The sequence below is a fragment of the Amblyraja radiata genome, chromosome 3, assembly GCF_010909765.2.
Source record: "Amblyraja radiata isolate CabotCenter1 chromosome 3, sAmbRad1.1.pri, whole genome shotgun sequence".
NCBI lineage: Eukaryota > Metazoa > Chordata > Chondrichthyes > Rajiformes > Rajidae > Amblyraja > Amblyraja radiata.
This window is the reverse complement of record NC_045958.1, coordinates 109470497-109496878: the sequence shown is the minus strand read 5'-3', so window position 1 is coordinate 109496878 and position 26382 is coordinate 109470497. Positions and strand designations below refer to the sequence as shown.

The following is a 26382-nucleotide window of genomic DNA, read 5'->3' as shown; positions in this document are numbered from 1 at the left end:
AATAATGTTTAGTGTCACACTTAAATTTGTATTTGTGTATCTGTGTGTGTGTGTGTGTGTGTGTGTGTGTGTGTGTGTGTGTGTGTGTGTGATGCGTATACACACACATATGTATATATATTCACACAGACATATATATACACATATACACACATGTATCTGTATACATATATACATAAATATACATATGTATACATCCTACACATGAAGGAAATTTTGTGTGTGTGTGTGTGTGTGTGTGTGTGTGTGTGTGTGTGTGTGTGTGTGTGTGTGTGTGTGTGTGTGTGTGTGTGTGTGTACATGTGTATATATATGTATATTTGTGTGTGTGTGTGTATATATGTGTGTGTGTGTGTGTGTGTGTGTGTGTGTGTGTGTGTGTGTGTGTGTGTGTGTGTGTGTGTGTGTGTGTGTGTGTGTGTGTGTGTAATATACCCACAACACACACACACACATCTTATTCAACTGCAACATTTCAAACCATGGAAGAAATGGGAAAGAACGACAGGTATTTTACCCGACATCCTCATTTCACAGCCAATGCACAAATCATTTAAGATTCTCTTTTCATTAATTCCGATTGAAAAATCTTGATCATAAATAAATTGGAACACACAAGATGACTCAGTGGAGCATATAATATCATTACTGGAGTTGATTTAAAACCTTGCCCTGATCAACACCACTGGGTGGTGCAGCGGTAGAGTTGTCGCCTCACAGCGCCAGAGACCCGGGTTCGATCCCGACTATGGATGTCTGCACAGAGTTTGTACGTTCTCCCCGTGACCTGCGTGGGTTTTCTCCAGGAGCTCTGGTTTCCTCCCACACTCCAAAGACGTACAGGTTTGTAGGTGAATTGGCTGGGTACAGGGCCCTAGTGAGACCACACCTGGAGTATTGTGTGCAGTTTTGGTCTTCAAATTTGAGGAAGGACATTCTTGCTATTGAGGGAGTGCAGCGAAGGTTTACCAGGTTAATTCCCGGGATGACAGGACTGTCATATGTTGAAAGAATGAAGCGACTGGGCTTGTACACTGGAATTCAGAAGGATGAGAGGGGATCTTATTGAAACAAATAAGATTATTAAGGGATTGGACACGCAAGAGGCAGGAAACATGTTCCGGATGTTGGGGGAGTGCAGAACCAGGGGCTACAGTTCAAGAATAAGGGGTAGGCCATTTAGAACAGAGATGAGGAAAAACTTTTTCACCCAGAGAGTTGTGAATCTGTGGAATTCTTTGCCTCAAAAGGCAGTGGGGGCCAATTCTTTGAATGCTATCAAGAGAGAGTTAGATAGAGCTCTTAAAGATAGCAGTCAAGGGATATGAGGAGAAGGCAGGAATGGGGTACTGATTGTGGATGATCAGCCATGATCACAGTGAATGGCGGTGCTGGCTCGAAGGGTCGTATGGCCTACTCCTGCACCTATTGTCTATTGTCAAATTATAAATACTGCTAATGTGTGTAGGATCGTGTGCAGGGGTCGCTGGTCATAGTCAGGGAAACAGGCCCTTTAGCCCAACTTGCCTATACTGGCTAAAATGTCCCAGCTACATTAGTCCAACCTGCCTGTGTTTGGCCCATATCCCTCGAACCCTGTCCTATCCATGTACCTGTCCAACTGTTTCATAAACGTTGAGATAGTCCCAGCCTCAACTACCTCCTCTGGCAGCTCGTTCCCTACACCCACCACCCTTTGTGTGAAAAAGTTACCCCTCAGATTCCCATTAAATCTTCCCCCCCTTTACCTTAAGCCTATGTCCTCTGATTCTCGGTTGCCCTACTTTGGGCAAGAGGCTCTGTGCATCTACCCCATCTATTCTGATTTTATACACCTCTTTAGGTTCATCCTCCTGCGCTCCAAGAGTCCATAGAGTCCCAGCCTACTCAACCTCTCCCTATACCCCAGACCCTCGAGTCGCAGCAACATTCTCGCAACGAGGATTCGGTGGGCCGAAGGGCCTGTTTCCGCGCTGTATATATCTGAACTAAAACTAGGCACTGTTCTACATGCTGGACTTGCTAGACTCACAATGTGGTGAAGGAACCACAAGTCATGGGTATGTTCTCTCAGTTCCACCCAACATACCTCCATGGTATGGAATCTGAGGATCTCCAAACTCGCTGAGGTCTCTTTAAACTTGAAAGTTTAACCACATGTACAAAAGCAACTGGGCTAACCAGTATAATGGCTTGGATGAAAGTTAATTGACACTAATTCATCAGTTGGTTAAATGGACTGAGCAATGGCAGATGGAATTTAATTCTGGTAAGTGAGAGGTAATGAACTTTGGGAAGATTAATAAGTGCAATTTCTTTCGCCAGAGGGTGGTGAATCTATGGAATTCATTGCCACAGATGACTGGAGAGGCTAAGGCACTTGGCTATTTTAAAGCGGAGATTGACAAGTTCTAGATGAGTGCGGGTGTCAGGGGTTATGGAGAGACGGCAGGAGAATGGGGTTGCGAGGGAAAGATAGATCAGCCATGATCAAATTCCGTTTCAGTTTAGTTTATTGTCACGTGTACCGAGGTACAGTGAAAAGCTTTTGTTGCGTCCGATCCAGTCAGCAGAAAGACAATACATGAGTACAATCGAGCCATTCACAGTGTACAGATACATGATAAGGGAATAACGTTTAGTGCAAGGTAAAGCCAGCAAAGACCGATTAAGGATAATTCAAGGATCACCATTGAGGTATTTGGTAGTTTACGAATGGCAGAGTGGACTCGATGGGCTGAAGGACCTAAATCTGCTCCTACGCCTTCAACGTGGCATATACTGTGAATGGAAGGGCCCAATGGAATATTGAGGAACAGAGGAATCTTGTTGTACAAGGCCATGGACCCTGGAGGTGGCAACACAGGTATGGCGGTAACTTGCACCATGGATAGATTTTGTTCGCTGGGCCACTTAAGATAAAAGCATGGGAGTTACCATAAAATATTGGTTAGGACAAGGCTGCATTTGTACCACAAAATAGCAAGTTTGTGCTGGACAGGAGAAGATGCAGAGATGATTGCCTTACATGGAACACTGCTATTATGACTGTAGTTTCATTTAGAGATCCAGCACGGAAACAGGCCTTTTGGCCCACCGAGTCCACGCCGACCAGCGATCCCCACACATTAACACCATCCTATACACAAGGGACAATTTACAATCGTTTACCGAAGCCAATTAACCTACAAACCTGCACGTCTTTGGAGTTTGGGAGGAAACCGGAGCACCCGGAGAAAACCCACACAGGTCGCGGTGAGAATGTACAAACTCCGTACAGGCAGCGCCCGTAGTCAGGATGAACCGCGGGTCTCTGGCGCTGTAAGGCAGCAACTCTACCACTGTACCGCCCTATGGCCATGCTCTCATTGCTACCATTGGGAAAGTGGGGCACGAGCCCAAGATCCAGTGCCTCCAGGTTTAAGAGCAGCTTCTTCCCGCCATCCATCACACGGTTGAACGACACCATGTAATTGTGGAGCTAGCGATTGATTCTCTTATAGGAAGCATCATCGTGGACATGTCTGATTTAGTTTAGAGATACAGAGTGGAAACAGGTCATTTGGCCTATCGAGCCCATGCCAATCAGCAAGCTCCCATACACTAGTTCTATCCTAGACACTAGGGACAATTAACCTACAAACCAGCACGTCTTTGGAATGTGTGAGGAAACCAGAGCACCTGGAGAAAACCCACGCGGTCACAGAAAGAAAGTGCACACTGCGTACAGATGACACCCCTAGTCCGTTGTGTGCACGACAGTGTTCAGGCTCTGTCCCATTTGCCTATTTCCTTCGCTCCATAGATGCTGCCTCACCCGCTGAGTTTCTCCAGCATTTTTGTCTACCAGAAACATGTTCATGTGAAGAAAGACATTCTTGCCATAGAGGGAGTACAGAGAAGGTTCACCAGACTGATTCCTGGGACGGCAGGACTTTCATATGAAGAAAGACTGGATAGACTCGGCTTGTACCCGCTAGAATTTAGAAGATTGAGGGGGGATCTTATAGACACTTACAAAATTCTTAAGGGGTTGGACAGGCTAGATGCAGAAAGATTATTCCCGATGTTGGGGAAGTCCAGAACAAGGGGTCACAGCTTAAGGATAAGGGGGAAGTCTTTTAGGACCGAGATGAGAAAATCATTTTTTACACAGAGAGTGGTGAGTCTGTGGAATTCTCTGCCACAGAAGGTAGTTGAGGCCAGTTCATAGGCTATATTTAAGAGGAAGATAGATATGGCCCTTGTGGATAAAGGGATCAGGGGGTATGGAGAGAAGGCAGGTACAGGGTGCTGAGTTGATGATCAGCCATGATCACATTGAATGGCGGTGCAGGCTCGAAGGGCCGAATGGCCTACTCCTGCACCTATTTTCTATGTTTCTAACACATATTTGCAAAGCAACCAATTCCTTGTTGCAAACTAGAGGCACAAATTGCAGAGTAGAGTTTCCATCTGAGTTTAGAAGGATGAGGTGGGGGGGATCTCATTGAAACCATACTGAATAATGAAAGGCCTGTATAGAGTGGATGTGGATGTGGAGAGGATGTTCCAAGTAATGGAAGGGTCTTGGACCAGAGGGCACAACCTCAGAGTAAAAGGATGTACCTTCAAAATGGATTTGTGGAGGAATTTCCAGCCAGAGTGTGGGGGACCTGTGTAATTCATTGCCACGGATGGCAGTGGAGGCTAAGACATTTGGTATTTTTAAGGCAGAGATTGTTAGGTTCTTGATTAGTAGAGATGTCAATGGTTCTGAGGAGAAGGCGGGAGAATGCAGTTGAGAGGAAAAAATAGATCAGCCATGACTGAATGGCGGAATAGACTTGATGGGCTGAATGGCCTACCTCTCCTCCTATGTCTTCCGGTCCATGTAAAATATGAGCACAGCACTTCAATTTAAATTGCAAGTCCGATACATGTGCTCAACAGATAATAATCCCTGAAGTGTATTAATCATTCTGTTCCTTCTTAAGAGGGGACATTATACTCTTATAATACCACAGCTTTAAAAATATAATCCAATTAACAGTTAGACAAAGATGCTGAACTGTTGCTTCAATCCGTCTGTGGTGGAATAAAGATCGTGGATATAATTTCTCTTTTTATGTATTTATGAAGTAGCCTTGGAAATATCAATAGATCTTCCTAATAAAAGGACCTGCTTATTCATTCAAAGCTTCAGTTCTTCAAACGGGTACCAAGCAACAATGCTGCAATGTTATTCGGAGATTCACTGGAAACCAACTCGGTTGGTGCAGCGGTAGATTTGCTGCCTTACAGCGCAAGAGACCCGGGTTCGATCCTGACTACGGGTGCTGTCTGTACGGAGACTGTACGGTCTCCGTGCCCGCGTGGGTTTTTTCTCCAGCTGCTCCGTTTTCGTCCCACACTCCAAAGGTTTGTAGGTTCATTGGAAATTGTCCGTTGTGTGCACGATAGTTTTCAGGGCCTGTCCCCGTTTAGGCGTAATTTGCGTGTCATTTACGCGACATAATTTACGCGTCACGACGCACAACGTGATGCGCGCACGGTGCGTGGTGACATAGGCAGTGATGCGCCGGTCGTGCACGGCGCCCCAGGATTTTGGGATGTTCAAAATCTTGGCGCGCCATCTGTGTGACGCGCAAATGACGCCCAAGTGGGACGGGCCCTTTAGTGTGCGGGTTTGATCGCTGGCCGACGTGGATTCAGTGGGTCGAAGGGCCTGATTCCGTGCTGTATCTCTAAACTAAGCTAAACTATAATTTCCCCCATTCTCTGGGTATCAATCCTTTGGAAATTATGTTCAATCGATTAGATTAGCTTGGCATCTTGTTCGGTAAGAACATTGTGTTATTTTCCCCAATAAACGAGATGCAGGTGTAAAGAGGCTCTTTGAGTCACCAAGTCTACGCCAACCATCGATCACCCATGCACTAGTTCCATGTTAAGCCCCTGTCCCACTTTCACGACCTAATTCACCACCTCTGCCGAGTTTGCCCTTGACTCATACTCGCAGCATGGTCGCAACGAGGTCGTAGGAGGCGTAGGTAGGCTGTGATGCTAGTCGTAGGTACTCGTGGCAGCAAGTAGGTCGGGGCGTTTTTTCTAGCATGATGAAAAATGTCCACGTGTAAAAAAGGTCGTGAATTAGGCCCTTTATCCCACTTCTGCATCCTACACACTACGGACAATTTACTAAAGCCAATTAATCGACAAATCTGATTGACATAAAACACTGGAGGAACTCAGCGGGTCAGGCAGCATCTTTGGAGAAAAGGAACTAGTGACGTTTCGGGCCGAGACCCTTCTTCAGAAACGTCACCCATTCCTTCCCTCCAGAGATGCTGCCTGTCCCTCTAGAGTTACTCCAGCATTTTGTGTCTATCGTTGACTTAAACCAGCATCTGCAGTTCTTTCCCGCACAACCGACAAATCTGCATGTCTTTGGCATGTGGAAGGAAACAGGAGCACCCTGGAGAAAACAGATGCGGTCACAGGGAGAACGTACAAACTCCACACAAACAGCGCCCCTGTATTCCTACGCTGTACTTTTCTATGGATGGCTGCCTTTCACGTAGTATTGCGGTGTTTATGCAAAGGTTTTGACAAAACATTATACAAGAGTATCACCAGGAAATATCAAGAGAATTTAGTCGAGAAGTACATTAAGAAACAAGCAAATTTAATGTAAATTTGTAGGCAAAACTTTTAATTGTAATCTGAATGCTTTATATAATTTAAATAAAGCATTAATGTTCACGTACTTCTTCTAAATTAATTAAGTTACTCAAGATCAGTTTGCAGATGACCTAAATTTTTCTCCCCAATATTAGTTTTCTATTTGAAGAGACTCAGAGCATGGCTGTTGTTGCAGCCCTGAGCAGACTACTAACCCTAACTGTGAACAGTAGCATGATTACGTGGAGTCAGAGTGATACAGTGTGGAAACAGGTCCTTCAGCTCAACATGTCCCAGCTAGTCCCGCCTGCCCGCATTTGGTCCATATCCCAACAAACCTGTCCTATCCATGCACCTGTCTATTTCTCAAATGCTGGGATGGTCCCTGCCTCAACTATCTCCTCCAGCAGCTTGTTCCATACACCCACCGCCCTTTGTGTGAAAAGATTACCATTAAATCTTATCCCCCTTCACCTTAAACCTATGTCCTCTGGTCCTCGATTCACTGACTCTGGGCAAGAGACTGTGCGTCCACCCGATCTATTCCTCTCATGATTTTATACACCTCTCTCATCATCCTGCGCTCTAACGAAAAGAGACCCAGCCTATTCAACCTCTCCCTATAGCTCAGACCCTCGAGTCCTGGCAACATCCTCGTAAATCATCTCTGTCCCCTTTCCAGCTTGATGATATCTTACCTATAACACGGTGCCCAGAACTGGACACAATACAGTCTCACCAATGTCTTATACAACTGCAACATGACCTCCCAACATCTATACTCATTAGACGGCGGCCATTGTGCCAAAAGCCTTTTTGAACACCCAATCTACCTACTGCAAGGATTCTAAACCAACTATTTTTACATATGTTGGGGGTATCAATGACCCAGGAAAGGTTGCAGCTGCCTCTCTTGCTTCAGTTAAATTCTTCTTTACATATGGCACGGTGGCACAGTTGCTGCCTTACAGCGAATGCAGCGCCAGAGACCCGGGTTCCATCCCGTCTGTATGGAGTTTGTATGTTCTCCCCGTGACACACAGAGGATAATGTTAATGTGTGGGGATCGCTGGTCAGCGTGGACTCGGTGGGTCGAAGGGCCTGTTTCTGTGCTAAATCTCTAAACTAAACACCTCAAACCTGACTAGCTGGCATGCCAGCACTTTGAGCTAGATGCAGGAAATTGTTTCCCAATGTTGGGGGAGTCCAGAACCAGGGATAGGCCATTTAGGACTGAGATGAGGAAAAACGTTTTCACACAGAGAGTTCTGAATGTGTGGAATTCTCTGCCGCAGATGGCAGTGGAGGCCAATTCACTGGATGTTTGCAAGAGAGAGTTAAATTTAGCTCCTAGGGCTAACAGAAACAAGGGATATGGGGGAAAAAGCCAGAAGGATATACTGATTTTGTCGAATGGCCTACTCCTGCAGCTGTTTCTATGTTTCAATCTTCAGTGTAAACCAGTTTGTGTGTTTTTATGACTGTTGGCAAATCAATTTCCCCCCTGGGATAAATAAAGTTCAATCATATCATATCGCATCTGCAGTTCCTTCCTACACCAACTATTTTTACGTCAGAGGACAGGTCCCAACCCAAAATGTTGCTCATCCATGTTCCCCAGAGATGATGCCTGGCTTGTGGAGTTACTCCAGTACTTTCACCTTTCCTTTAGCAAACCTGGTGTGCACCCAATTTTCCCATTATCCTCCCCCCCCCCCTCCATTTATATCCCTCTTGACTGCATTTCACTCTTCTTCTCGTTTTACCCGACACCCTTTTGTTTCTCGCCTTTCTCCACCCATCTGCCAAGCCACTCTCCTCACTCACCTGTATCCACCTTTCACTCGCCAGGCTTCGGCCTGCCCCTATCCATTTTCCAGCTCTCTTCCCCCTCCTCCGCCCCTTACTGCAATCAGATTGAAGAAGGGTCCCGACCTGAAACGTCACCTATCCATGTCCTCCAGAGATGCTGCCCGATCCAGAGTTAACCAAAGCTGTGCTCATCAGTTCTGGGAGCAGAATTAGGCCATTCGGCCCATCAAGTCCACTCCGCCATTCAATCATGGCGGATCTATCTTCGCCTCTCCAGCCCATTCTCTTCCCCCATCACCGTTGACGCCCTAATGGGCCTGTCACACTTACGCGATTTTTTCGAACGACTGCCGGCACCCGTCATAGGTCGTTGCAGATCGCCGAAAATGTTCAATGTTGAAACTTCAGCGGCGACCAGAAAGACGCTACGACTTTTTGGGCGACTGAGGAGACGACTCACGACCATACAGGCGACACCCTGGCGTGTATGGTCGTGAGTAGTCGCCCAAAGAGTCGTAGCGTCTTTCTGGTCGCAGCTGGATTTTCAACATGTTGAAAATATTCGGCCGTCTGCTGCGACTATGACGGGTGCCGGCAGTCGCCGAAAAAATCCCGTAAGTGGGACAGGCCCTTAACTGTTATCTTTATAAACAATACCTTCTCACCTGCAACTGCGCTTTTGTTTTTTGAACCTACAGCAAGGAAGAACAGCAAGCAATAACAAGCAAATCGAAGCTTCTGTATTAAGTTAGTGCAGAGAGGGTTGTTCAAGGTAGAGAAGCTTTCAGGGTGGGACTGTTGTGCAGCGGTAGAGTTGCTGCCTTACAGCGCCACAGACCTGGTTTAATCCTCACAATGGGTGCTGTCTGTGTGGAATATCTACATTCTCTCCTCGACCTGTGTGGGTTTAATCCCACACTCCAAAATCATGAGAGGAATAGATCGGGTAGATACACAGAGTCTTTTACCCAGAGTAGGGGAATCGAGGACCAGAGGACATAGGTTCAAGGTGAAGGGGAAAAGATTTAATAGGAAGCTGAGGGGTAAACTTTTCACACAGCGAGTGGTGGGTGTATGGGACAAGCTGCCAGAGGAGGTAGTTGAGGCTGGGACTATCCCATTGTTTAAGAAACAGTTGGACAGATACATGGATAGGACAGGTTTGGAGGGTTATGGACCAAGTGCAGGCAGGTGGGACTAGGGTAGCTGGGACATTGTGGGTGAGTTGGGCCGAAGGGCCTGTTTCCACACTGTATTACTCTATGACTCTACGACGTATAGGATTGCAGGTTAAATTGTAAATTGTCCCTAGTGTGTGTAGGATAGTGTTAATGTGCGGGGATCTCTGGTCGGCATGGATTCGGTGGGCCGAAGGGCCTGTTTCCGCGCTGTATCTCTCAACTAAACCAAACATTCATCAATGGCCTCCACATTAGGGAGTATAAACACTGGCAAGATCCCAGGTTCTGCCTGCTCGCTGGCATTAATAACAACCAAAGAACACAGTTCAGACAAGGATACACTCATGGGCGGGATCAGGTTTAATACACTTATAGTCAAGCAGACTCGGAAAACACAGTCTAATTACACAAATTGCCAGCCAACGCTCTTCATGGAGCGAGGCCAATACAAACAGGGGAAGAAAAAAAAAGATGTAGGTGCAGGAGTAGGCCATTCAGCCCTTCGAGCCAGCACCGCCATTCAATATGATCATGGCTGATCACCCACAATCAGTACCCCGTTCCTGCTTTTTCCCCATATCCCTTGTTACCTTTAGCCCTAAGAGCTAAATCTAACTCTCTCTTGAAAACATCCAGTAACTTGGCCTCCACTGCCTTCTCCGGCAGAGAATTCTACAGATTCACAACTCTCTGGGCGAAAAAGGTTTTCCTCATCTCAATCCTAAATGGCCTACCCCTTATTCTTAAACTGTGACCCCCCTAGTTCTGGACTCCCCCAAAATCAGGAACATTTTTCCTGCATCTAGCCTGTCCAATCCATTAAGAATTTAATGTTTTCCTATGATCCCCTCTCATCTTTCTAAATTCCAGTGAATATGCCCATTTGACCCATTCTTTCATGATATGTCAGTCCCGCCACCCCAGAACATAACCTGGTGAACCTATGCTGCACTCACTCTATAGCAATAATGTCCTTCCTTAAATTAGGAAACCAAAATTGCAAACAATCCTCCAGATGTGGTCTCGCCAGGGCCCATGTACAACTGCCAGTAGGACCTCCTTGCTCCTAAACTCAAATCCTATTGCAATGAAAGAAAACAGTGAGGAGGTTTTTTTTTTTTTTAAGAGGACTGATAGAGGGATCTAATGTGGATGTGAAGAGAATGTCTCCGCTAGTGGGAGAGTCTAGGACCAGAGGTCATAGCCTCAGAATTAAAGGGCGTACCTTTAGAAAGGAGATGAGGAGGAGTTTCTTTATTCAGAGGGTGGTGAATCTGTGCAATTATTCACCGCAGAAGGCTGTGGATATTTTTAAGGCACAGATTGACAGTTTCTTGATTAGTACAGGTGTCAGAGGTTATGGTGAGATGGCAGGAGAATGGGGTTAGCAAAGAGAGATGGATTGAACGGCGGAGAAAACTTGATGGGCGGTATGGCCTAATTCTGCTCATATCACTTACAAGTTTGTGAATTAGGAAAACGGTCTAATTGCACAGATTGTCAGCAAATTGACTCCCTCCTGGAGGGAGTCCAGTGGAAACAAGGACGAAAATAGGAAAATAAAGTAGATAATTTTAATGGGGACTTTTAGAAGGAGCAAATAAGACTTAACTGCAGGGAGTATAAAACAGAGTGAAGCACATATATTATTTAGTTGGTGAGTTAGGGAAGGAAAATCTAGAAATTGTTTTGTGAAGAAAGCATTACAGGAACAACCGCTGAATTTTAGACTAAACAGCGATAAATCTAAGTGCTACAGAGTGCCAGAAACAGTGAAAGATGACATTTTCTGGTGTGCGTCAACTTTTTACGGTCAACATCAGTAATTTCGGTCAGAACAAAGCCTTAAAGATAATGTGGCATAAAGATCAGCCAGATCAAATTGGATATGTTGGACACAAACGTCTTAAAGGCATATTCTCCTTGGCAGACGTGAACCCTTCTCCTTGAATAAATACATTTGTTACTTATGTGGAGAAGGCCAACAGAAACGATAGATAAGAGAGGCAAGAGTGTTTTAGAAAGGGCCATCGCGGTGGCGCAGTGGTAGAGTTGCTGCCTTACAGCGAATGCAGCGCCGGAGACCCAGGGTCCGATCCCGACTATGGGTGCTGTCTGTACTACGTTCTCCCCGTGACCTGCGCGGGTTTTCCCCGAGATCTCCGGTTTCCTCCCACACTCCAAAGACGTACAGGTTTGTAGGTTAATTGGCTAGAACCAAGTCACAGTGTAAGAATAAGGGGGGGGGGGTGCATTTAGGACTGAGATGAGGAAAAATCGTTTCACCCAGAGAGTTATGAATCTGTGGGATTCTCTGCCACAGAAGGCAGTGGAGGCCAATTCACTGGATGTTTTCAAGAGAGAGTTAGATAATAGCTCTTCGGGCTAACGGAATCAAGTTATATAGGGAGAAAGCAGGAACGGGGTACTGATTTTGGATGATCAGCCATGATCATAATGACTCAAAGGGGCCGAATGACCTACCGCTGCACCTATTTTCTATGTTTTCTAAATGGGTGTACACCAGGTGGGCATGGGGCGTACAGGAAGGAGAGTGGATAGCTCAGTTGGAGAATTCATCGTTCTTACTATTGGGCTGTAAGCTACCTGGGCAGAACGAGTGGCTGTTCCTCCAACTTGTATATGGGCTCACTCTGCCAATGTAGGCAGGCCCAGCAAACAACGAGGCTTGAATGTGTTTGCAGGTAATTTCACATCTGATTAAGATCATGGTGAAACCGTTTTGATACTCGCTGCTATTTAAAGACTAGCGTTTGAGTACGTTTCCTTGAAAAACCACTCTTCCTGTTTAAAGAGCCCATGTCGTCACTGTGGCCAGTGTTACCGTGTGTGTTGCTGCAAGATGTAGAGCAAGTGGCAAAAGGGTGGAAACTAATTATTATTATACCTTATATGATGTTTAGTTTAGCACAGAGATACATAGAAACATAGAAAATAGGTGCAGGAGGAGGCGACTGGCCCTTCAAGCCAGCACCGCCATTCATTGTGATCATGGCTGATCGTCCCCTATCAATAACCTGTGCCTGCCTTCTCCTAATATCCCTTGATTCCAGTAACCCCTAGAGCTCTATCTAACTCTCTCTTAAATCCACCCAGTGATTTGGCCTCCACTGCCCTCTGTGGCAGGGAATTCCACAAATTCACAACTCTCTGGGTGAAAACGTTTTTTCTCACCTCAGTCTTAAATGGCCTCCCCTTTATTCTAAGACTGTGGTTCCTGGTTCTGGACTCGCTCAACATTGGGAATTTTTTCCCTGCATCTAGCTTGTCCAGTCCTTTTATAATTTTATATGTTTCTATAAGATCCCCCTCATCCTTCTAAACTCCAGTGAATACAAGCCTAGTCTTTTCAATCTTTCCTCATATGACAGTCCCGCCATCCCAGGGATCAATCTCGTGAACCTACGCTGCACTGCCTCAATCACAAGGATGTCCTTCCTCAAATTAGGAGACCAAAACTGTACACAATACTCCAGATGTGGTCTTACCAGAGCCCTATACAACTGCAGAAGAACCTCTCTACTCCTATACTGAAATCCTCTTGTTATGAAGACCAACATTCCATTAGCTTTCTTTACTGCCTGCTGTACCTGCACAGTGGACATCCTTGAGATTGAGGCAGTGCAGCATAGGTTCATGAGATTGATCCCTGGGATGGCGGGACTGTCATATGAGGAAAGATTGAAAAGACTATGACGAGTTGGAGGGTGTGTTCAGAACATAACAAGGTTGGATGCTGAATCAATAGTCAGGGAAGTGAAAATAACCAAAAATGGAAGGATGAGACTTCATGGCATGTGTGTGGAAGGCAATAGCTTTAGTTTAGTTTAGAGATACAGCACGGAAATACACCACTGAGTCCACGCCGACCAGCGATCCCCGCACATTAACACTATCCAACACTCACTAGGGACAATTTACAATTTCACCAAAGCCAATTAGCCTACAAGCATTTAAACTTTGGGAGGGTGGACGGAAACCAGAATTCCTGGAGAAAAACCCACGCAGGTCACGGGAAAAGCATACAAACTCCGTACAGACAGCACCCTCATTCTGGATTGAACCCGGGTCTCTGGCGCTGCAAGGCAGCAACTCTACCGCTGCTCCACCGTGCTGACACATAATGTATTGTGAACATTGGTCACAAAGCAGAGAATGGGCGACATTTCTGGAGCAAATCCCTGTAACGGGACAGCAATGTGATTGCACGTGGTAAAGTGAAAGTTTGCGGGAATTTAACAGATCTTCACGGGAGTGGCGGTGGTGCGAAGGAAGGTTCATTGTGATCTTTAAAAGCCTGTCCCACTTACGCGGTTTTGCCGGAACCTGTCATGGTCGCAGCAGATTGCCGAAAACTTTCAAAATGTCGAAAATCCAGCGGCGTCCAGATAAAGGTACGACTCTTTGGGCGACTACTCACGACCATACAGGCGTCACGTGTCGACATGTCGCGGTGTTGACGTCCATTTGGTCGTGAGTAGTCTCCCAAATTTTCGCCGACCTGCTGCGACTACGACGGGTGCCGGCAAGTCACCGAAAAAAATCACGTAAGTGGGACAGGCCCTTGCAATACAAGTGCATGTACATTCATTGGTGCAGTAAAGGGAAGTCACACATTTCCTTGACTGACATTGCAATAAAATCCTTGATTGAATGACACTTTTCTAAACAAATCTATCTTTCTATCAAGTTGAAGGATTGTTCTAAAACGCCACACTTTCAAATGTAACTGAATTCAAACACCACAAATTGAGAATAAAAATAGCAGCGTAGGAAGGAACTTCAGATGTTGGTTTAAACCGAAGATAGTCACAAAAGTTTGGAGTAACTCAGCGGGACGGGCAGCATCTCTGGAGAGAAGGAATGGGTGACGTTTCGGGTCGAGACCCTTCTTGAGACTGAATGTCAGGGGAAAGGGAAACAAGAGACATAGACGATGATGTAGAGAGATGTAGAACAAATGAATGAAAGATATGCAAAAAAGTGACGATGATAAAAGAAGCAGGCCATTGTTAGTTGTTTGCTAGGTGGGAATGAAAGGTTGGTGTGACTTGGGTAGGGGAGAGATGGAGAGGGACTGCATGGGGTTAGTTAGAAAAATCAATATTCAAACTCCTGGGGTGTAAGCTGCCCAAGCAAAATATGAGATGCTGTTTCTCTAATTTGTGTTCAGCCTCACTCTGACAATGGAGGAGGCCTTGGGCAGAAAGTGCCTGTTGTCCAGGTGTGTACGACTTGTGCAAAGGTGGGCACAAGATGTTTTCCAATCTCATGTCAGTGGATTTCCAATCCAAACATCAAGTTGCTAATGAGCATTCTGTGTCTATCTTCGGTGGAAACCAGCATCTGCAGTCCCTTCCTACTACACACTTTAACGGCACATGTGCGAAATGCAAATGCACATTGAAATTCTTTCCTTCCAAACACTCTTGCACCATTTTCCAAGTCCATTTCACGCTCCTGTTGTTACGAGCGGTGCCCGATGGGTTGATGTTAGGACCGAGACACAAGATAGTCGTAGTAACGAGTGGAATTTGTGGAAAAGGCCACAATAAATGGAGAACGGAGGTTGAAGAAAGATGACGTTTTTTTTTTTTAAACCTAAGACTGGTTGTCAAAAATTGCAGCCGGATCTTGATCGGTTGGGCAGGTGGGCTGAGGAACGGTTGATAGAATTTAATGCTGGGAAATATGAGGTGGTTTAATAGGTACCCGAGGTGTAGCTTTGTTTTTCCACAAAGGGTGGTGGGTGTATGGAAAGAGACTGCCGGGGGATGTAGTTAATGCAGTTAATGACGAAGAATAAAGGGCCTGTCCCACGAGCATGCGACTCCATGCGGCAAGCGCGACCTAACGTGGTCGCTTGAGCCGTACGGCCTCGCGGGACCAGTCCCACTTCGATCGCCGGAGCAGTGTGGAGTTGTGCGGAGCTGGACCCGACATCGCGCGGGGTTCCGAAAAACTGACCGTGTTCAAAAATTCCGCGCGGCAACGGCCTGCCGGCCCGCAGCCGCCTCGACGCCGTACGCACCGCCTCGACGGGCGTGCGCAGTGTCTTGACGCCGTACGTCACGCGCGAACTTCCCGCGGACTTTGCTTGAACTTCACGTCACTCACTCTACCTCCGCGCGGCCCCCGCTTCCAGTTTGGTCGCGCTCGCCGCATGCAGGCGCATGCTGGTGGGACTGGCCCTGTACGGGGATCACTCGACCTCCGCGCGGCACCCGCTTCCGGTTTGGTCGCGCTTGCCGCATGCAAGTCGCATGCTCGTGGGACAGGCCCTTAAGTTCCAACATTAAGTGAGGTAGCGGGATTGATGGAGATTGTACCTGTGGTCAGGCACCTTAAGGCAGCAACTGTACCACTGCTACGACGTGCCACCTTATGACACTGTGCCACCCTAATGTAGCAAGGCATTCCAAGCACCAAGTGTACCAGACAAGAAGCCAAAAGAGATAATACCAGGTCAGTTAAAAAGACAAAGAGGGGATATTTGGAAGAATCTTAAAGTCAGAAGCAAATAGGTTGAGAGAATCCCCAGACCTGTCTGAGTTCAGATAACCCTGTCGAAGTTAGCAGGGCAATAAGAGAGAGAGAGGTACCTACTATTCTGCCCAGTGCGGCCATGGACCTGATGGGCCAAATGGTGACCCTTGGACTATCCTTGATTGGACTTTACTGAATTTACCTTGAACTAAACGTTATTCCCTTACAATGTATCTACAGCGCCAAACCGTTGAGGATCAAAGTTGTGCCAATGAAAGTCAAAGAAGCCATTATGAGATGAGAAACAAGAATAAAACTGTTAGAGACATCAGCCAAACCTTAGGCTTATCAAAATCAACTGTTTGGAATATCATTAAGATGAAAGAGAACACTTGTGAGCTTACTAATCGCAAAGGGACTGGCAGGCCAAAGAAGACCTCCACAGCTGATGACAGAAGAATTCTCTCTATAATAAAGAAAAATCCCCAAACACCTGTCTGACAGATCAGAAACACTCTTCAGGAGTCAGGTGCGGATTTGTCAATGACCACTGTCCGCAGAAGACTTAATGAACAGAAATACAGAGGCTACACTGCAAGATGCAAACCACTGGTTATCCGCAAAAATAGGATGGCCAGATTACAGTTTGACAAGAAGTACTTAAAAGAGCGACCACAGTTCTGGAAAAAGGTCTTGTGGACAGATGAGATGAAGATTAACTTATATCAAGAGTGCTGGCAAGAGCAAAGTTGAGAAGGAACTGCCCAAGATCCAAAGCATACCACCTCATCTGTGAAACACGGTGATGGGGGTGTTATGGCCTGGGCATGTATGGCTGCTGAAGGTACTGGCTCGCTTATCTTCATGCATGATACAACTGCAGATGGTAGTAGCATAATGAATTCTGAAGTGTATAGACACATCCTATCTGCTCAAGTTCAAACAAATGCCGCAAAACTCATTGGCCGGCGGTTCATTCTACAGCAAGACAATGATCCCAAACATACTGCTGAAGCAGCAAAGGAGTTTTTCCAAAGCTAAAAAATGGACAATTCTTGAGTGGCCAAGTCAATCACCTGATCTGAACCCAATTGAGCATGCCTTTTATATGCTGAAGAGAAAACTGAAGGGGACTAACACCCAAAACAACGTAAACTAAACATGGCTGCAATACAGGCCTGGCAGAGCATCGCCAGAGAAGACACCCAGTAACTGGTGATGTCCATGTATCGCAGACTTCAAGCAGTCATTGCGTGCAAAGGATATGCAACAAAATACTGGACATGACATTGCTGTGTCCCAAACATTATGGTGCCCTGAAATGGGGGGACTATGTATAAACACTGCTGTAATTTCTACATGCTGAAACCCAAATGTATAAAAATTGCCTTTATTAAAATCTGACAATGTGCACTTCAAACACATGTGATTTTTTTTTCTATTATAAATCTCAAATTGTGGAGTACAGAGGCAAAGAGAACGGAGACGAGGAAACACTTTTTCTCACAGAGAGTGGTGAGTCTGTGGAATTCTCTGCCTCAGAGGGCGGTGGAGGCAGGTTCTCTGGATGCTTTCAAGAGAGAGCTAGATAGGGTTCTTAAAAATAGCGGAGTCAGGGGATATGGGGAGAAGGCAGGAACGGAGTACTGATTGTGGATGATCAGCCATGATCACATTGAATGGCGGTGCTGGCTCGAAGGGCCGAATGGCCTACTCCTGCACCTATTGTCTATTGTCAAATAAATAAATGATGGGTCTTTGTCCCAAACATTATGGAGGGCACTGTATAACTGTAAATGGCTAAGTAGACATTATCTTGTAACGTTATTTCTTTTATCCTGTATCAGTACAGTGGATGGCCTGATTGTAATCATGTATTGTCTTTTCGCAGACTGGTTAGCAAGCAATAAAAGCTTTTCACTGTACCTCGGTACATGTGACAATAAACTAAACAGAAATGAAAATTACGTTCAACATCATAGGGGCCTGACCTCCCCAGAGGTGCATGGCTGAAGCTCAACAGACTTGGTACTGGAGTTGGGCGTTTCAATGCCAGCGTGTGGAGATAGATGGGGGCTCCGCCAGAGCCCAGCCTGTGAATGCGGAGCAGAACAACAGACAGCCAACCATGTCATCTCTGGGTGCCCGCTCTACCACCCACCAAATGGAGCTCAGGGCCTGGCAGACATTGACACAGGGACAACAACCTGGCTGCTCAACACCCGGCTTGAGATCTGACTATTCCTTTGGTTTATTTATGTTTCATTCGCAAGAAGATATCGGTAATCAAGGTATTGGATTCTAATATGACTAGTGGCTGTTGAGGAATAATTGTGTTCAAGAAGGAACTGCAGATGCTGGAAAATCGAAGGTAGACATAAGTGCTGGAGAAACTCAGCCGGTGCGGCAGCATCTATGGAGCGAAGGAAATAGGCAACGTTTCGGGCCCAAACCCTTCTTCAGACTGATGCAGGGTGGGGGGGGGGGGGCGGGAAGAAGAAAGGAAGGGCAGGAGCCAGAGGGCTGAGGGAGAGCTGAGAAGGGGAGGAGACAGCAAGAGCTACTAGAAATTGGAGAAGCCAATGTTCAGGCCACTGGGATGCAAACTGCCCAAGTGCCCAGAATATGAGGTGCTGCTCCTCTAATTTCTGGTGTTGCTCACTCTGGCCATGGAGGAGGCCCAGGACAGAGAGGTCGGATACGGAATGGGAGGGGGAGTTGAAGTGCTGAGCCACCGGGAGATCAGGTTGGTTAATGCGGACCGAGCGGAGGTGTTCGGCGAAACGATCGCCAAGCCTACGCTTGGTCTCACCGATGTAGATCAGCTGACATCTAGAGCAGCGGATGCAATAGATGAGGTTGGAGGAGGTGCAGGTGAACCTCTGTCGCACCTGGAACGACTGCTTGGGTCCTTGAATGGAGTCGAGGGGGAATGATTGTGCTGAGTATGTTATCCTGCAGCCAAGGAGCTGGGATCACAACTGTTTCTCATTTACTTAATGACCAAATTCAGATACTCGATGCAATATATTTGAAAGACTAATCTAAAACAATCTGTTGCGTCCTGGATTTCAGACTGTGACCCAGATCCGAAACAGATATTATGTTGTGGTTAACAAGATTTGGTTTCTAAACTAGATGCTATTCAGCTGCAATAGAAAAATGCAGACGAATCAGAAATGGGAGGAAATGCTGGATAAAAACAAAGCAAAGCAAGCCAATAAAACCAGTAGAAAAAAGACAAAGTGCTGGAGTAACGCAGCAGGTCACGCAGCATCTCTGGAGGTCACAGATCGGTGACATTTCCAGTTAGGATCCTATTTGTGTCCTTTTTTTGTAAACCAGCATCTGCAGTTCCTTGTTAGAGTCATAGAACGATACCATGTGGAAACAGGCCCTTCGGCCCAACTCGCCCACACCGGCCAACATGTCCCAGCCACACTAGTCCCACCTGCCTGCGCTTGGTCCATATCCCGCCAAACCTGCCCTATCCATGCACCTGTCTAGCTGTTTCTTAAACGTTGGGATAGTCGCAGCCTCAACTACCTCCTCTGGCAGCTAATTCCATACACCCACCACCCTTTGTGTGAGAAAGTTACCCCTCAGATTCCTATTAAATCTTTCCCCCTGCACCTTAAACCTATGTCCTCTGGTCCTCAATTCCCCCACTCTGGGCAAGAGATTCTGTGCATCTATACGTTGCTAACATCGACCTCGTCGACATTCGTTGCATTAAGGTAAAGGAATATGAGAAGTGAAAACATGTTTGAATTGCAATGTCAACATTTCGTTTTTGGTTTCGTGGTACAGTCAGCCCACGACAACCAAAGATCATCCCGTACACTAGTACCATCCTACACACTGGGGATAATTTACAGAAGAAAATTAACCAACAAACCTGCATGAATCATAGATTCATCGTCATACAGTGTGGAAAGAGACCCTTCAGTCCAACTTGCCCACAACATGCCCCATCTACACAAGTCTACAGAGACTAACTAAAGGTGGTTTATAATGATGCCATGAGAACACTGCTAAGGAAACCTAGATGGTGTAGTGCTGGTAACATGTTTGTGGCTGAAGGAGTCAGTACTTTAGAAGCTATCCTCAGAAATCATATATATATACATTTATTTGCAGGATTAATGACTCTGAAAATGTATTTATCTTGGTCTTATCAAACATAACGTTTAGCACTACACGCGACCAATCCCAGTTGTGGAGACACTGGTATCGTTGTCTCATTGCAGGACACTGATCTTTCTTTTTATTCTGGATTTTAAACCATGCATTGTGTTTTGTATACTGCTTATGCTGCTCACATGAGCATTTATATGTGTTTTATGGTGTTTTTATATGCAATGTATTTTATGTAATATCGTCTCTTGTCTGGACTTTGAGTCTGAAATTAAGTTTAATAATAAAATAATAATAATAATGATAATAATGGTCCCACCTGCCGTATCCCTCTAAACCTGTCCTATCCATGTACCTGTTTAAATGTTTCTTCAACATTGAATCAGGTCAGCCATTTGCCAGAACATAATACAATGAAACATAATACAATTGTTTCACCCGACGCCGGAATTCCATCTTTCACGGCAAGAGGGCCCTGAAAATCATCAGACTGGCTGCAAGGCCACAAATGGGCCCCGACCTCGGGTGTTTCAGAGGAAGAGGACATAACTTTCTGGTTCCTTTCCCCACAGTGGACATTTTTGATTCTGCCGTGGGGGGACGTTTGTGTTGAACTCTATAATATGTTGTGTCCATTTTCTTTATTTTTTTGTTAACCTTTTTCTATGGTTTGTATGGAAACTTATTATCTAATTTATGTAAAGCACTTTGGTGTCAATGCGAGTTGACTTAAAACATGCTATATAAATAAAACTTACTTACTTACAAGCAACATAGCACTGAGGCAGAGAGTTGAACTTACACTGCTGGAGTTAGTCAGTGTTAGCTGTGGTTACGGGAGGGCGTTTTCAGAAGATAACTAGATAAATAGGATGCTGAACCAATAGTCAATAGACAAAGAGATAATAGTTGCAGGAGTAGGCTATTTGGCCCTTCGAGCCAGCACCGCCATTCTATGTGATCATGGCTGATCATCCCCAATCAGTACCCCGTTCCTGCCTTCTCCCCATATCCCCTGACTCCGCTATCATTAAGAGCTCTATCTAGCTCTCTCTTGAAAGTATCCAGAGAACCGGCCTCCACCGCCCTCTGAGGCAGAGAATTCCACAGACCTACAACTCTCTGTGAGAAAAAGTGTTTCCTCGTCTCTGTTCTAAATGGCTTACTCCTAAATTCTTAGGGAAGTGAAAATAACCAAAAGGGAAGGATGAGACTTTAGGGCATTTGCGGAAGGCAATAATAATTAGTGATACAGTGCAGAATCAGGCCCTTTGGCTCACTTAGTCCACACTGCCAGCAATCCCTGCACACTAGCATTATCCTATATACAGTACACTAGGGACAATTTACAATTTTACAAAGTCAATGACCCTACAAGCCTGTACGTCTTTGGCGGGTGGGAGGAAACCAGAGCACCCGAAGAAAACCCACACAGCTCACAGGGAGAATGCACAAACTCCGTATAGACAGCACCCATAGTCAGGATGGAACCTGCGCCCCTGGCACTATGAGGCAGCGACTCTACCGCTGTGCCACCGTGCCGCACTCCTGTTCTCCCAGTGTTTTACTTTGCAGTTTAAGACTGGATGTCAAACAAATCTGAGCACAGAGGCAAGGCTGGGAGATACAGCTGGGTATTGTCAGCATGAACACAGAACCTTGTCTTTAGATCACATTGCCAAAGCTTAGCAATACAGAGGAGGAAACTAAAATAAACCCTTCCTGAAAATTCCCATTGGAACAGATCCATCAACTGCTCATTCCGAAAAAAACCCACCTCTCTTTCGTGGGTTCAGAATGAATGGCCAGCAGTTGATCAGCCCAGAATCAGTAACAGAATTACAGAGTACAGGCACATAAATCGCTATCAAAACATGGGGGGGACACACACACACAATTTCTTGGTGGCTGCACGCGCACGCACACACGCGAGGCTCTCGGCCGTGGGCCCTGTGGACAGTAACATCGGGAGCTGACCTGGTTGGTGACCGACTCCGAACGCCAGCAACAGCAGCTTCGCCCGCCCTGAATCGTGGGGCTCGAATCGGCCCGTTCACGGGGACTTTCATCGCCCGGCGGGGGCTTCAACATCGGGAGCCTTGATCGCCTCGATGCAGCAGTTTGATTTTAAGCCGTGCCGGGCGCTGAAAGGCCCCGTGAATGGGCCGATTCAGTCCATAGAAAGCAGGTGATGAAGTCCGGATTTGAAAACATGGGGGCGGGGGGGGGGCGGGGGGGGGATAGTTCCCCACCTCTCAAAGTGTGGGGAGGACGTGTCACCCCCCCCCACCAGGAGTTCCGCCATGACAGAATAGGTTTACGATTGTTATTTACTCGAGTAACAAGGTACAATGACGGCAGGCCGGGACTTTATTCCTTGGAGCACAGAAAGCTGAGAGGCAAGGGAAGTTTTGTTTTGCATGCTGCCCAATCAGATATTATACATAATTTAAAAAAATCAAAACAAAACTAACTTAATATAGATAGAGCAAAGAGTCATATTCAGGGACAGTTTCTCCAGATAATGGGACAGTTTCTTCCTGGCTGTTATCAGGCAACTGAACCATCCTACCACAACCAGAGAGCAGTGCTGAATTACCTCCTTGGTGACCCTCGGACTATCCTTTGCTGGCTTTACCTTGCACTAAACGTTATTCCTTCATCATGTATCTTTACACTGTAAATGGCTCGATTGTAATCATGCATTGTCTTCCCGCTGACTGGATAGCACGCAAAAGAAATCTTTCATTGTACCTCGGTACACGTGGCAATAGACTGAAGGGAACTGAGCAGAATAGGTTTAGATTGTTATTGTCATGAATAAGGAGGGAACAGTGAAGGCAAGCCAGGACTGTAATCCTTGGAGTGCAGGAGGCTGAGGGGGGAGGGAAGTTATATTTTGCATGCTACCAAATCAGATATTATACAATAAATAAACTCAAGACAAACTCAACCACAATAGAGCTAAGGGTCATATTCAATTACAATAGATAGAGCAAAGAGTTAACATGAAACAAAAGTCATTTGGATTGAGTTCATAACAGCTCTAAGAAAATTCTAGTTAGGTCACCCCCCCACCCTCGCCCCACCCTCGCCCCACTATCCCGGCTTTCTTTCCTGACGGACTCTCAAACAAAATAGTCTCTTTTGTTAAATTGTTTTATGAGTCGACAACCCCTTAATCCGAATGTTTACAAAGCAGGTGTTCCACAACAGGTATCAAAAATTGCAGGTTGCAGATTAGTGTTCTTGTGAAGAATGCATACCCTTCCAACAACTTTTCTGATGACACAAAGTGCTGGAGTAACTTGGAAACAGTTTGTCCTGCAAGATTGTTAAGCGTTTGGACCAGCTAGAGGCAGGAAACATGTTCCTGACGTTGGAGGAGCCCAGAACCAGGGGCCACAGTTTAAGAATAAGGGGGAAGCCATTTAGAACGGAGACCGAGGAAACATTTCTTCACACAGTGAGTGGTGAGTCTGTGGAATTCTCTGCCTCAGAGGGTGGTGGAGGCAGGTTCTCCGGATGCTTTCAAGATAGAGCTAGACAGGGCTCTTAAAGATAGCGGAGTCAGGGGATATGGGGAGAAGGCAGGAACGGGGTACTGATTGGGGATGATCAGCCATGATCACATTGAATGGCGGTGCTGGCTCGAGGGGCCGAATGGCCTACTCCTGCACCCATTGTCTATTGTCTATTAATGCACGTCTGCTCTCACATAGAGGGTCATACAGCATATAAACAGGTCTTTAGTTTAGTTTTTAGTTTAGAGATACAGCGCGGAAACAGGCCCTTCGGCCCACCGGGTCCTCGCCGACCAGCGATCCCCACACATTAACACTATCCCACACCCACTAGGGACAATTTTTACATTTGCCAAGCCAATGAACCTACAAACCTGTACGTCTTTGGAGTGTGGGAGGAAACTGAAGATAGATAGATAGATAGATAGATAAATACTTTATTAATCCCCTTATTCACGGGAAATTCTGATGTCCATGCAGCACACTAATAAAAATACAACACAGTATTCATAAAGAAATTCAACACCAAAACATCCCCCCACAGTGATTCCCACTGTGGGGGAAGGCACAAAGTCCAGTCCCCATCCTCTTGTCCACCCAAAGTCGGGCCTATTGAGGCCTCCACAGTCGCCGCCACGGCGCCCGATGTTCTCGCTGGGTGATGGTACTCCGGCGTCGGGAGAACCCTCAGCAGCTTGGGGTGCCAGGAACGGCCGCCTTCCCACCGGAGCCTGCGGCTTCCAAGCCAACAGACCACGCCAGACGGAGCTCCGCACACTGGTGATCTCGGCGAGATGTTAGTTCAAACGCCGCAGCTGGCCGCTCCGCAGAACCGCGGCTCCACGATGTTTTCCTCGGCAGTCCCAGCATACCGGAGTTCCAGCGCGGCGACCCAGGAAAGGCATCGCCCGCTCCGCAATAGCGCTCCAGCGCTGCACTGCCGCCAAAGCCGATGTTCTGCGCCGCCGCCAAAGCCGAGGTTCTGGCCAGGTCCCCTCAGGGAAACGTCGCTCCAGGACCCGCTGGTAGGCCGCGAGGACGGGTTGAAGTCGCTGCTCGGAGGAAGGCAACCCCTCCGACCAGGTAGGGACTTAGAAAAGCAGTTTCCCCCTTCCCCCCCACCACCCCCCACACATAAAAGATTTAGACCCCCTGACTATACATTTAACGAACTAAAAATAATAAAAAAGAAGGGGAAAAAACGGACAGCTGCAGGACAGGCAGCCGTTCAGGACAGCGCCTCCTCCGGTAAGATCTTGGAGAAAACCCACAGGGAGAAGTACAAACTCCCTAGACAGAACCCGTAGTCAGGATCAAATAGGGTCTCTGGCACTGTAAGGCAGCAACTCTACCGCTGAGCCACCGTGTGGCCCCAGGTGTCTTAAATGTTGTTATTACACCTGCCACAACTACCTCTCGCAGCTCAGAGTTAATCATGCAGCTCAGAATCAGGCCCTTCGGCCCATTGAATCCATGCGAACAACCGCCCAATCATTTATATAAATCTTTGATCTATTTGTTCGGACTACTTTGATCGGACTTTACTGGCTTTATCTTGCACTAAACTTTACTCACGTTATTCCCTTTATCGTGTGCAGTGTGGATGGTTCAATTGTAATCATGTATTGTCTTTCCGCTGACTGGTTAGCGCGCAACAAAAGCTTTTCACTGTACCTCGGTACACGTGACAAAACTAAACCTTCCCTATACTGTTTCATCAGGGACTGGATTGTTTTTTATTGTTATTATGTGTGAAATGTTTTAAGTTTCATGTGCGATGCTCTGGTATTCCCTGGGAAACGTCTTCTCATTTTGCACTGTGCAACTGTTGCTTTGCAAGATGACAATAAAGGTTGATTTGATTTCATTTCATTTTCTCCCCACACTCTCGTCATCTCCACTCAGATTCTACCCATGGCCCACACGCTGGGGCCAATTTACAGGGGCCAATTAACTTCCTAATCCACCTATCTTTGGGATGTGAGAGGAGACTGGTGCACCCGGTGGAAACCCCACGTTTCCCTTATTGTCTGATCATGTATCGGTACACTATGTACAGCTCGATTGTAATCATGCATAGTCTTTCCGCTGACTGGTTAGCACGCAACAAAAAGCTTTTCACTGTACCTCGGTACATGTGACAATAAACTAAACTGAATTGGTCACCGGGAAAATATGATATCTTCGCACAGTTAGCGTCCGAGGCCACGATGGAACAATGGTCTCCGGCGCTGTGATGCAGCAGTACTACTCACTGCACCACTTATCATATGATTAGCGTCTGACACCACTGAGTCTCGACCCGCTGGAGTTGAGAAGGTTGAGGGGAACCTCATTGAAGTAGACTGGATGTGGAAAGGATGCTTCTTCTGTTGGGAGAGTCTAAGACCAGAGGTCTTAGCCTCAGAATTCAAGGCCGCTCTGTTAGAAAATAGGCGAGGAGGAACTTCTTTAGTCAGGGGGTAGTTAAACTGTGGAACTCATTGCCACAGAAGTCTGTGGAGGCCAAGTCAGTGGATATTTTTAAGGCAGAGATAGACAAATTCTTGATTAGAACG

The 26382-nt window shown here is 46.4% G+C and overlaps 1 protein-coding gene across 2 annotated transcripts in view; it reads right to left on the bottom strand.

The window, feature by feature from the left end:
* The window catches only part of erbin (erbb2 interacting protein), a 272967-nt gene that overhangs the window by 124884 nt on the left and 121701 nt on the right, over nt 1–26382 (bottom strand). The window lies entirely within an intron of this gene.